Here is a 15,353-nt window from a genome sequence, read left to right on the forward strand (position 1 = left end):
ATTAGTGGTGTTATGTGACAATCAGTGGTGTTATGTGTCCGTAAGTGGTATTATGTGACAATCAGTGGTGTTATGTGTCCATTAGTGGTGTTATGTAGCAAATAGTGGTGTTATGTGTCCATTAGCGGTATTATGTGACGATCAGTGGTGTTATGTGTCCATTAGTGGAATTATGTGACGATCAGTGGTGTTATGTGTCGATCAGTGTTGTTATGTGACGATCAGTGTTGTTATGTGTCCATTAGTGGTGTTATGTGACGATCAGTGGTGTTATGTGTCCATTAGTGGTGTTATGTGACAATCAGTGGTGTTATGTGACGATAAGTGGTGTTATGTGACGATCAGTGGTGTTTTGTTACAATCTGTTATGTCATGTGACGATTCGTGGTGTTTTGTGACGATTAGTGGTGTTATGTGAGGATAAGTGGTGTTATGTGACGGTCAGTGTTGTTATGTGACGATCAGTGGTGTTATGTGTCCATTAGTGGTGTTATGTGACGATCAGTGGTGTTATGTGGCGATCAGTGGTGTTATGTGACGATCAGTGGTGTTATGTGACGATCAGTGGTGTATTGTGTCAATCAGTGTTGTTATGTGACGATCAGTGGTGTTATGTGACGATCAGTGTTGTTATGTGACGATCAGTGGTGTTATGTGTTATGTGACGATCAGTGTTGTTATGTGTTATGTGCCGATCAGTGTCGGTATGTGACGAGCAGTGTTGTTATGTGTTATGTGACGATCAGAGTCGTTATGTGTCGATGAGTGTTGTTATTTGACGATGAGTGTTGTTATGTGACGATCAGTGGTGTTTTGTTACAATCTGTTATGTCATGTGACGATTCGTGGTGTTTTGTGACGATTAGTGGTGTTATGTGAGGATAAGTGGTGTTATGTGACGGTCAGTGTTGTTATGTGACGATCAGTAGTGTTATGTGTCCATTAGTGGTGTTATGTGCCGATCAGTGGTGTTATGTGGCGATCAGTGGAGTTATGTGACGATCAGTGGTGTTATGTGGAGATCAGTGGTGTTATGTGACGATCAGTTGCGATAAGATACGATCAGTGTTGTTATGTGTTTTGTGACGATCAGTGGTGTTATGTGTTATGTGACGATCAGTGTCGGTATGTGACGAGCAGTGTTGTTATGTATTATGTGACGATCAGTGTTGTTATGTGTTATGTGACGATCAGAGTCGTTATGTGACGATGAGTGTTGTTATTTGACGATGAGTGTTGTTATGTGACGATCAGTGTTGTTATGTGACGATCGGTGTTGTTATGTGACGATCAGTGTTGTTATGGGACGATCAGTGGTGTTATGTGACGATCAGTGGTGTTATGTGGCGATCAGTGGTGTTATGTGTTATGTGACGATCAGTGGTGTTATGTAACGATCAGTGGTGTTTTGTGACGATCAGTGGTGTTATGTGTTATGTGACGATCAGTGTTGTTATGTGTTTTGTGACGATCAGTGGTGTTTTGTGACGATTACAGATGTAATGTGACGATCAGTGTTGTTATGTGACGATCAGTGTTGTTATGTGACCATCAGTTGTGTTTTGTGACGATCAGTGTTGTTATGTGACGATCAGTGTTGTTATGTGACGATCAGTGTTGTTATTTGACGATCAGTGTTGTTATGTGACGATCAGTGTTGTTATGTGACGATCAGTGTTGTTATGTGACGATCAGTGTTGTTATGTGACGATCAGTGTTGTTATGTGACGATCAGTGTTGTTATGTGACGATCAGTGTTGTTATGTGACGATCAGTGTTGTTATGTGACGATCAGTGTTGTTATGTGACGATCAGTGTTGTTATGTGACGATCAGTGTTGTTATGTGACGATCAGTGTTGTTATGTGACGATCAGTGTTGTTATGTGACGATCAGTTGTGTTTTGTGACGATCAGTTGTGTTTTGTGACAATCAGTGGTGTTATGTGACGATCAGTGTTGTTATGTGACGATCAGTTGTGTTACATCCTCAACCTCATTAAATTTTAGTTACAATAACCTTGTGTTTGGGTAAAAATATTCGGTGCCCGATTTAAATTTTGTTTTTCATATGATTTCCTATATAATTGTGTTGACGCTTTTAACGGTAGTAGAACCTCAAAGACATGTTATTTCAGTTACAATGACATTATGGTTTGGTAAAAAAAATCTGTAACAGTGTCACAAATTCTGGAATTTAATTTTTCAGATTATACATAAACGGTTGGGTTGATGGTTGTAGTCATGTCTGTCAAGGTTTGTGGCGGTTTTATATTCAGGATCCCTCATCTTTTGTTGTCTTTATACATCCTATAACTTAAAATACCATCACGATGTATCTATTTGTCATAATGTGGCATTAATTAATTACTGGCATTTGAACAAATACATGCTCATTTTCAACAAGACGTGTATTTATTTATTTATTTATTTATTTTTTTTTTATTTATTTATGTATTTCCAATTCAACAGACCCAAGGGTCCACTAACAGAATGGATAACAACATTACAACACAAGTATAAATTATCACAGTCAGTTATGCATGTAACACAGATACTCAAATGTAAAACAAAATGAATTAGTGATAGCAAATATTATTTAACCGTACTTTGAACTCGGCGAGAGAGAAACAAAACATATCACAGTCTGGTGCAAAATCAAGATAGTTAAAATTACATTGAATCCTGTTTAAAATACTATACTTTCTAACGTTTATCCTACTTCTCTGGCAGTAAAACTGGTTGAAACGAATTGATCGTAGATTACGACCAGGGACTAAAAAACACATTTGCTTGACTAAATATGGACAATCAAAAGCACTATTAACACATTTGTAAAGAAATACACAGTCTAAAAATGCCCGCCTATGTTCGAGGCTAGGAAGGTTAAAATGCATACAAGTGTCAGCGCAAGACATGGAATTGTAGTCAACGTGTGCCTTAAAACATAAAAAAATTACGCTGGACAACTTCGACCTGGTGAATTAAAGATGTTTGGTAAGGAGACCAGATCTGACAACAGTATTCTAACTGACTCCTGACAAGACTTATATATAAAAACCTTAAAACAGGTATTTGTTTAAAACTGTTACATGTACGTTTTATAAAACCGAGCATACGCATTGATTTGGAAACAGTACGTCTAATGTGGGTACTAAAACTCATTGAAGAGGTCAGCCAAACACCAAGATCTTTCACACACCATTCATTCTTCAGGTTGTCACCGTTCATAGTGTAACTAAAATTCATACATTTTTTCTTGTTTGTAAAAATGACCTGGCAGCACTTCTTCACATTCACCTTCATTTTCCACACAGTGCACCAATCATTCACTCTATCTATATCACTCTGTAGCTGCTCACACTCAGACAACGTTCTTACAAACTTAAAAAAAAAAAAGGCTGTCGTCGGCAAACATAAGAGATTTAGAAAATTTCAGAATAGATGGCAGTTCATTGATAAAAATAAGGAAAAGTTTAGGTCCAAGTATCGAACCTTCAGGCACACCGGAGGGGACATCACACCAACTGGATGTTGCTCCAATGACAGTAACACGCTGGAATCTGTCTTTCAAATAAGTAGTATACCAAACTGAATGCTATCTTCTGCACCATACAATTTTAACTTATGCAATAATAATCTGTGGTTTACTTTGTCAAATGCCTTTGAAAAAACAGTATTATCAAAGGCTTTGGAAATCTGATCGGTGAAACATGCATGGTTATTTGTGTTATTTATCGGCAAAACATAGCAGAGTATTCCCTGTGTATAGTTCATTTTGTATACATGCTAAACACGAATGCGTAATGTCACATTTGGTTTAGGGTACATGAAGAATAATTAAAGTTTGTAAAATGAACAGTCAATACAAACAGTAACCAACACCATGTAGCGATAGGATTGTTTAGCCCTCACAATGATTATCTTGTGGAAATGCAAAGACAGTTGGAATAAACGGTACATGGATTATGCTCCCCAAGAAGGTAATTGGGACTGGAATAAAAGTTTAATATTGCATATCTTGATTGTAGTCACTAAAAATACGGAGATAATTCCCCAGGGTATATTTATCCTGTATACCAGTTGACCTAATACGGGTCAACCGTGTATTGTCGTCATTATGCCAAGTGGTTAAATGTATTTAGTTTATTTTGTACTGATAGTATGTTATATGTAGGGGTCCACTAGCTTGTTTGTTATTGTACTTGGTGTACGTGATATATGCATTAATGAATAAATAGTTAATTTATCATTTCACTATTTCATTGCATTTTGTTGTGACGTAGATTTATCAAATCTGAAATTTATCATGCATGACACTGTTGTTATCTCTGAATTACTTCACTGTTATAGCGAATGAACACGAAAGAGGTATGCAGCACACCTTATCTTCATTCTACACTTACTTACCAATGGCGATATACAGGTGAAGACTTGGAGAAACTATTTGACCTAAGGACTTTATGAGAGTTGGCCTTGACGGTACGGACCCCACATTGTTACCTGACATACCGTCTGTTGTTCTCTAGCATGTATCACTTCAATTGCATTGAGTTATCTTCATCAAGTCAGCTCAATGAGTTTGATCTATGACCTAAATGGGACCTTGACCTAAGGCAAAGGGACAAAACATGTAACACATTGCCTTGCCTTCCTACATATATCATTCAAATTTCATTGCGATCTTCAGTAAGTCAGAAATTATCATACATTGTGACCCTAAAATGTTATGGGGGAGCAAATCATATTTGTCACCTTTCTTATTAGTACCACTCTTTCTGATTGGATACACCTTGCCGGGGTGTATATTTCTGCCGGGATCTATATAAGCACGTGCAAGGGGAGATAACTCAAACTAGAATCTCTCTTCATAACAACAAAGATGGCGTCCGACACATTCAGAGGATGCTATTGCCTACAAGAAATCTAAAACGACAGCAAAAAGGAAAATGAGGTTCATTAACGATAACGATTGTTTATTGTCCGAAATAGTGTCAAAAAGGTGTCCGGTAGTGGCTATTTTGAGTGAACAGTCAAGTATAGTAAAAACTCTCAAAGTGATTTATGATTTTTCAGAAAACAGTAATAAAAGATTGTCAGGGTGCCAACTTTGTTATCTGTGGGTTAGGAATAGATGGCGTCTGACACAAACAAGCGTTCGAGGTTTGCCACTCATTCAGAGGATGATATTTCCTACAAGAAATCTAAAACGACAGCAAATTCAACGAGAAAGGTAAACGATGGGGCTGCTACATGTAGGTTGCTAATAGCAAAGATGGTTTTGAATTGTCAGAAATATTGCCAAAAAGGTATCTGGTAAGGACTGTTTTAGGTAAACAGTCAAGAATAATTCAAACTCACCAAATGACTTAAAATTTTGCAGAAAACAAAAATATATGATTGTCCGGGTGACGAATTCGTTATCGCTGCCGGGTGAGGAGGGGTCTACAGGCTTACGAGTTTCAGCAGATTTTGGAGACTGAAAGCAGTTTAAATACAAAAACTCTTGTTAAGACTGCGGCGAATTTACTTCAAACTTATTTGATAGACGTAACATAAGTATTCGTATACCGGTTTGTTTTTTCTATTAGATACAATCTACAACAACACCCTTTGGATGCTAGAAATGAAGATATAACCGCTCGAGGAGCACTTCCGGTAAAATGTTCAAGGCTGTTTTGGTACAACTAAAAAAGTTGGTCTGGGTGAGACTAACAGATATTGATTAACTGTATGAATCCAGTGCCTGTTCTATTGACGCTCCGCGGGGACTACAAAATAAAACGGCATTCGAGTACTTATTTCACTTCTGTGATCGGGGTAGGGAGAACTTTTTGAGGAGTCACGAAAGACGACTTCAGTGTTTGTATGGACTCTTCAAAAAGAGAAAATGTGAGAGTATGGAACAGGCAAACAAAGAAACACAGAGATGATGACATCCAAGACAAAGATCAGAAACAGTGTCGAGTGTTCTCTCTCATTGTACATGTGTATAACATCGCTCAGGTGTCAGGTATTACATGACAAAGTTTTGTTGACATTTTCTTAATTATAAAGGACAAGAATTACAGAGAAAATTTAGTCTAGAATAAATTTTGAAACAATATGATTTATTCAGTTGATTCAAGTTGCCTTATCACTTGATTTAAGAAGTACATGTCCAAACTCAATCTATCCAAAACCAATTTTTGGCATAGACCCGAAACGAAATATCTGTGATCATTTACTTTTTCTCAAAATTGAAATGATTTCTTTCGCTTTGCAATTGTTTAAAGAATTGAATTTATTAATTCATTTGTTTAAATGCCTTAATTTGTTTCGTTAAAATAAAACAGTTATAGAATGGACAATAAGGAAACATAGCAAATTTATGTTCCCCCCAAATGTAACTGATAATTAATGCATGGGGGCCGCAGTGGCCAATTGGTTAATGCGTCTGGCATTCTGATACTAAGAGCCCTCCACCAGTGGGTCGCAGGTTCGAGACCTATTTGGGGCAGTCGCCAGGTACTGGCCGTAGGTCGCTGTTTTTTCTCCGGGAACTCCGGCTTTCCTCCACCGCCAAACCCTGGCACGTCCTTAAATGACCATAGGTGTTAATAGGACGTAAACCAAACCAATGCATGTATGTCAAATTGCCCCACAACACAATAACATTAATCAAGATACATTTGCATCAAAATTTGATAAATGCATATAGCACAAAACAATCCATATCAATTATAAGTAATCATGGCAAGACATTTGAGGTTTTAAGCATAAGATACATATATTTAACATATTTCTACTATCACAGAGAGGTGTTACACTTGTATTTACTATCACAGGCAGGTATTACTATAACATATTATAACAAACGAGGAGGGGATGGTAAACGACATTAAATATGAACGCCCCCTCGGTAACAGTGACCACTTTGTTTTGAAATTTGAATTTGTGTGCTATAACATGTATCCAGAAAATATTATGATCCGCAGAAAGTACAGCAAAGGAGAAATGTAAACTTTCTTTATTTTACAACAATCATGAAACAAGTTATTTCAACTTATATTAACCACTCGTGTTGGCTCAGATGTTAGCGCGTCTAAATGTGAGAGGAAACCGGTGTAACCGGAGAAAACCCAAACAGCAAGGGAGATTATGAAGGTATGAGAAAAGACCTTGAGGTTGTCATATGGGATGAAGGACTGAAAGTTGATTCGAACACTATATACAACATGTTCATAAAAATCTTCCAGGCAAGTGTTGATAAGTATATTCCGGTAAGTTACGGAGCCCAACAAGCCAATATGAAAAACAAATTTAGATTATCTTTCACTGAATGATGTTGTGAGGTCGAAAAGAACCAGATTTTAAATTAATTAAAATTGAAAAGTAAAAACTGGAATTTCGGAATAATTTCGGATAAGGTCTAGATGGAGACGCATCAAAAATTGCAATCAAGGACAAGGACAAATTGATGTTTCGACTAGTTCCTTTTGCAGTGTTTTCACAGTGAAACCTTCGGGAGACATACTAATGGAAAATGAACTGAAGAATACCCTTTTGAAGAATTATCATGTATTGACCAGATTATCGGCAAACTACTTGCAATGCTAGACTGTAACAAATCCCAAGGACTAGACAAAATGCACCCAAATTCAATCGGCAATAAACAAAACAAACATCCTTATAGGGGGCTTATTAAAATGTCATTGGTATGTTAGGATGAAGTAAATTTTAAGCAGCTGTTTAAGGCGCTAGACCATTCGCACCTGGAATAAGCGGCAAGTGTATGACACATACAAAGTTAAAGACATTGAAGTACAATTGAGAAGGTACAGAGAATGGCAACGAAACTAATACCTGGACTGAAGAATCTTTCCTACAGCGAAGGGCAACGAAACTAATACCTGGACTGAAGAATCTTTCCTACAGCGAAGGGCAACGAAACTAATACCTGGCTGAAGAATCTGTCCTACAGCGACCGTCTTAAGAAATTAGAAATCCCAACACTGACATACCGAAGAATGATGGGAGATATCATAAACGTCTATGACGTTATGAACAGTTTTCACGACAACAAAGTTGCTGTTGGCATCTTTGATCAAGATTCAACATCTAGAACACGAAGGCATACACAAAAAATAAAGAAAACATTGCAAATTAGGTATAAGGGAACATTCATTAGCCTACAGAACTGTTGCTATATGGAACAGTCGTCATGAGGATGTCATACATGCTATAACAAGAAAGACTTAAAAATTAGGTTTGAAAATCATTAAAAAAATATTGAAATGAAATTTAATCACCTAGCTAGCTACAGATCTAACAACGGGAGTGTTTTTAAAAAAAATTAAAGTTGTTATGTTATATGATATGGTACAGAGGCAAGTCTGCGTCCAACATATATCCTATTGAATTCTACTGAATTACACCTGTATTTACTATCACAGACTGGTATTATACATGTATTCACTATTAAATGCAGGTATTACACGTGTATATACTATCACGGACAGATATTACACGTGTATTTACTATCACAGACAGGTATTATACATGTATTCACTATTAAATGCAGGTATTACACGTGTATATACTATCACGGACAGATATTACACGTGTATTTACTATCACAGACAGATATTATATATGTATATACTATCACAGACAGGTATTACACGTGTATATACTAACACAAACGAGTATTAATATGTATTTACTATCACAGGCAGATATTACACATGTATTAACTATCACAGACAGATATTACACGTGTATTTACTATCACGGACAGATATAACATATATATGTTCTGTTACAGACAAGTATTTTACATTTATTTACTATTACAGGTGGGTATTACACATGTATATACTATCACAGACAGGTATAACACGTGTATTTACTATCACAGACAGGTATTACACGTGTATTTACTATCACAGACAGGTATTATACATGTATTTATTATTATAGGTAGGTTTAACACATCTATATACTATAACAGGCAGGTATTACACATTTATATACTATCACAGACAGGAATAACACGTGTATTTACTATCACAGACAGGTATTACACGTGTATTTACTATCACAGACAGGTATTATACATGTATTTATTATTATAGGTAGGTTTAACACATGTATATACTATAACAGGCAGGTATTACACATTTATATACGGTCACAGACAGGTATTACACATGTATATACTATCACAGACAGGTATTACACGTGTATTTACTATCACAGACAGATATTACACATGTATATACTACCACAGACAGATATTACACATGGATATACTACCACAGACAGGTATTACACATGTATATACTATCACAGACAGATATTATATATGTATATACTAACACATCCGGGTATTACACGTGTATTTATTTACACAGACAGGTATTACATATGTATTTATTTACACAGACAGGTATTACATATGTATTTATTAACACAGACAGGTTTCACATATGTATATACTAACAAGACAGGTATTACATATGTATTTATTAACACAGACATGCATTACTTTGTATTTATTTACACAGACAGGTATTTCATATGTATTTTTTAACACAGACAGGTTTTACATATGTATATACTAACAAGACAGGTATTACATATGTATTTATTAACACAGACAGGTTTTATATATGTATATACAAATGTACTAACACAAACAGGTATAACATATGTATATACAAATGTACTAACACAAACAGGTATTACATATGTATTTATCAACACAGACAGTGATTAAACGTGCATTCATTATCACAGACATTCATACTAACACAGAAAGGTATTACACATGTATTTATTAACACAGGTAGATGTTACAATTTATACATTTCTTTAATCATTCTGTCCAGGGCAAGGAAAGGGTATAGGAACATATTATATTACACCCATATCACGCGCGCGCATGAATTCGATGGGTTAGCGGAGGTTACTCGTACAATCGTCTGCTCGCTACCGAACAACACTAGTTATTTTATCCATCAACATGATTTGAATATACAATTAAGGGACAGCGTCACACCTCAAGCTTTTAAAGCACTTTATGCAAAGTACGTATCCTGAGATGGTGATATAGAGGTTACACAACGAGTGGTTGTTGAATATGGTATTTATTTCACTCTCGTTAGTTAATTTTCAAAAGTTACAGAAAGACACTAAGCGAGTGTCGTTCTGTAACTTTTGAAAATTAACTAACGAGAGTGAAATAAATACCATACTCAACAACCACGAGTCGTGTGATCTGTTTCTACCACAATCTCATGATCAGTTGGAAATAACGCACACACATGTGTTTGTTGACAAGGCTGGCGTAGTGATATGACCCATATTTAAAAAGTCACTCATTAATATTCAAAAATGATTTTTTTTTTACAAATTTAATTATTGTCAAAATTATTGTTTCGGCAACAACTTCATGAAAAAATAAAATAGATGAACGACTTTAAATATTGAGAGTAGCAGTATTGCATTTATTTATATAAATTAACCACGGACTATATGCGCGTAAGCATGTCGTACGAAGTCTGCGTCCCGCCAAGTGATGAACTCACCGTAACTCACCGTCGTAGACGAACTTATCGCTGTCAATATCCAAAACCATAGGCCTACGTTTCTTCGTGACGGTTCTATGCTTGACGTTTATAATGAAAGTTCAGCCATAGTCAGACCGTCTAAATAGCGATAACGGGACGTTAAGGGAACGAAATATTTCCCGACAATAGCTGTGACAGATCTTGTTTTGGTTTCACGACCTGGACACGCGACGGTGTGACGTCGAAGCGATATCGAGCGTCTGTAGCAATTTTGCCTGAAACTAGCGATCACATATTTAAGTATCATCTTTTAATATTGCCTTAATAACTCCCCTTTTCGCATAACCTCACAAAGTCACCAACATTTGTCGGATGTTGACAGCCGACAAAGTAAACAAAAGATCAGGTGGCAAAAAGCACGTGGAAAAAGTCTTTCCGGTCAAAGTTCATCTTCTCGACCAATCAAAACTCTTGAAGGTCATATACCACGTGTGGTATATAACTCATATTTATCTAACAGTCTGCGTGTTTATACAATGATCTGAGAGTGGAATAACACAGCGTATTGTGGTAGAAGTAAGGATACAGGGTCTCTATTATGAGTCGATTCGTGGACAACTCGTACATATTTCATACATTTGTGTACATACTTTTGACTGGTAATTTGTCTGATGAAGGTGACAGAGTACATAACGTACTAGTCATCGAAACGTCGCATATAAACACCTTTTTGTTGTACTGTAACAATCTTTTCACAATCCATACTTACCAACCTGAAGAACATGTTTAGAAAAAAGGTTTTGTTTGTTATCATTTACAATATTAATTTCTTGTTATTGTCAATAAGCGATTTTACATAATACTATAAAAATGTGTTAATTAACCAAGTTGTTACAAAGTTCTATGATTGTATGAATCGTTTGACGAGACTATTTTGAAATTTGCAAGCCTTGTTCAGTATGCTGTAAAATGCTTTAACATGGCAGACGTGAAATTTGAAATAATTCTTAGAAAGTTATCGATCGAAGGTAAAGTCTCAAGAATGAAATTTAAAAGCAAATGTTGTGGGTACTGTGCATTTGAATATCTCATTAGGTTTTTAAAATAATGCATGTATACGTCGGTTAAATGGACTTGGTCAAAAGACACATACTTTCATTACCATCCTGACAATGTTGAACAGTTTCTTTGTTACAACTGTAAAGACGCAACTATGCTTCCCCTGAAGATACTACCAGAACCTTGTATGTTCGTGTGACCAAGTGGTTAAGGCGTCTGACATTCTGCTACCACTAGCCCTCCACCACTGGGTCGCGGGTTTGAGGCCTACGTGGGGCAGTCGCCAGGTACTGGCCGTAAGTCGGCGGTTTTTTCTCCGGGAATTCCGGCTTTCCTCCACCACCAAAACCAGAGTAGACACATCCTTAAATGACCTTAGCTGTGAATAAGACGTAAATCACAAACAAACCAAACCAAAGTACTCATGTATAATATCTCTACATTGTGATCCATGTACCCATAACATCGATAGACGACTTGTTACCATGACAATGGCGACAGTATCGGACTGTTGACCACTTGTTGTTCGAGGCCGAGATGGACTAGTGCCATACAATTGGCCTCCTTTCTCACTTGTGCTATTTATAAAATGTAACATATTTATATCGAGTTATGTTCGTGTCATGTGTTCTTATGAAACATTTGGTTTTTGTTTGTTACCTGAAAGAAGCGCAGATTGCCTCTTGAATTTGTCAATTATATTTCTTTATAGTCAATATAACTGTTTTTACCTATATATCTATTGAAGTGTTAAACATCTATCAAACATTCATTTGTTCAGATCCAGTGCCTATATTGGTTTAAAGGAGGCCTATAACCATCCTTAAAGCAAGGTTATATCTGATAAGTGTGATACTTTTGTGATAATTTCTCCACAGACGTCCCACCGGGGTATCTACTGACTCATATCATAGATGCATTAAAGCTGTCACTCCAATTTATTGGAGTTTTATCATATAAGCAAGTTTTACTGCTAAGACAGGGGTCTATTAAACTAGGGATAATTTGTACCCATGAGCCGTATTTTACTATCCTTCCAGCCACTAGCTATTTTTCTTTTAGATATATACCATGCTGAAGATCTAAAATATCTTAGAAAAGTTTTAACAAAATATAGCATATATTCATTATGACCCCTTTTGACAAACTAATAGCTTAAATGATAAAGTGTATATAAACAAGATTAAATTTTCATTTGAGAATGAGGGTATAAATGAAGCAATTACGAAGAAGATGTCACCCCATTGTCATTGTTAAGATAAAATAGTATCAAACAATTTTTTCTTGCTTAAGGCAACTCCCCTATGTAAGATATTGATCCTCCGTTTTGATATATTTCAAACTTTCTGGATTGCAACATTGGTAAAGTGCAGGATTGGTAATGGATGAATCATGAGTTCGACTAACGGCAATTCTATATTTAGAGTCTATCTTTCCACTCTTACGTAATTGTGTTGCTATTGTAGGGCATCTACGCATGTGCATCGGAAAAAACTGAAGCAAGAAAGATAGCTCCAATTAACCAATACGATGTTTATAACAGAAATTGGTAAATACATTCAAGTTGATATTTTTTTACTCTTTATGAGGCCAAAAATGACCATAACGCCCCAAGTCCTTTACTGGGGAAGATATTATGAAAATGATTGAGTTTCTAGTTGACAATAGCTTGTTCAGTTCAACGGCAAGATTTTTCTGCAGACTGTAGACATTCAAATGAAACAAACAGTACCCTTTTCTGACATTTTTTTTATATTTTTTTTTTTATATATTAAGCTGAATGTATTGTCGAGCTTATTAAGACTGGTAACAAAGACATAGCCAAGTGCTTTAGTTTCAATTTCAGATATGTCGACGATGTGCTGTTTTTAAATGACAAGAAATTTATTAACTACATTAAATGTTTATGTCTTCCAGAATCTGAAAAGGGACACCATGGGCTCCTTTATGTCAGCCGTTTTCTTTATCTTTCCTTACAACAGGAACGACTTCTTAATAAACTGCATGATAAGCGGGGTAACTGTGACTTCAATCGCGAACTTTCCCTTTCTTGTATGGAACATCCAAACGTCTCCTATCAGGATCTCGCAGGGAAATTTTCCATTTCTTTGTGTGGATAGTTGAAATGTATGCTCATAAGAGTGCCGTGTGGTTTTGTTGTCAGCACCCAAGTTCTTGATGTGAGGACATTATTTGGATTTGACTTAGAGTTACATGGCAGGTCTCGTTGATGAAGCAGAAAACGCTTATCCTTCCGAAACACCTGGTCCTATTCTCCTAGTACTTTTTTTTTAAATTTCCCCATGTAAATCTACATATTTTGCCCTTATTGTACCGATTATTAGTTCGAATAATGATTTTGTTGACATTTCAATATTTTCTTGTTTTTTTGTTGTTTTTATTTATTAAATTTTCCATAACTTTTAGTGTTAACAATGAAAAACATTTTATTTGTGTGTTACAGCACTGCTTTTTGCAACTATAAAAAAAAAATCAGAATGATTTAGTTTTTATATGTTTTGTAGAAATAATTTATCTGCTTAACTGTTATTTGTTCCTCTATAACTCAATTACAAAATTAAAAAAATAAAGTGAAAATACTTCCCGGGAAATGGTATGGAACGACAACATACCGTAAATAAAATACCACGCCTCTTAACCTTAATATTGTTAAAAATTAGCATCTTCATGAATAATTCAATAAAATGTAATAGAAAGTGTCGATCTTTGCATGAAATTACGAAAACATTGTTGTCAGTTATTCTCATAAAGTGACTGATAAGATGAGGTGCTCCTTTTCGGATATCCTACCTGCAAAAATGTTCAAGAGCACCTGACTTATCTTAATGGGCTGTGTGTTAGACACACGTGCTGTTGATATCTAAAAGCTAAATGCATCGGTTGTTTCAAAACCTTTGCTGTTTCACTAACGAAATAGGATCTTTTTCTTTCTTTTAAATGTGTTCAAACGTAAGAGTGGAAAGATCGACTCTACTTGTTTGATCGGCAGTTACTTGTCCAACTGAACCATAGTAGTATGGTGAAGTGGAGCAAAAACAGGCTGAAGGAGGAATACATAAGTACATTGAGTGTCATCGAGACTGATACAAACATCGATTTCTCCTTTGTAGTATCAACATGATATAAAGTTAATTCCGCAGAACACTTAACAAGACTATAGATAATATCACGGGATGATCGAGAGGTTGGTAGTGCCTTTATACAATTAATCATGTACATAAAAGTGGAGGCCAGATAGCGGCGTTACAAGCTAGATAAATCAAAATTACTTATATTTTAAAGCATTCTAAAGTTAACGATATGGGCTTTTGTTGCCTTTTTGAAGACAGAAAACAATATTTGTTAATTTCAGCAGCAACATTCTTTCATGACTAATACCTTATAAAGTGGTATCCTGTATTTAATAATAATACAAAATTACTTTTGCTTTCACACACGAACAATTAACAACATTCAAAGTTGGCCAGCAGGGCTGAATCGGAGATAATTCAAAATCTTAATTGAACGATTTATTCTTTTCATAAATTTTAAAAGTATACACGTTAAAATGATGTATGTAAAACTGTGATACGAGATATATAGTACTCGGTAAATGGACCGTTCTCTCTCTCCCATGGCTATCGATCTTGAACAACTGGACCATGTTTATAGGAGGCACGGTAGTCTAGTGGTAGGACGCCGGGCTCGTGACCGAAGGGTTGCGGGTTCGAGTCATGTCATGG

Source organism: Mizuhopecten yessoensis, unplaced genomic scaffold (assembly GCF_002113885.1).
Source record: "Mizuhopecten yessoensis strain PY_sf001 unplaced genomic scaffold, ASM211388v2 scaffold267, whole genome shotgun sequence".
Taxonomy (NCBI): Eukaryota; Metazoa; Mollusca; class Bivalvia; order Pectinida; family Pectinidae; genus Mizuhopecten; species Mizuhopecten yessoensis.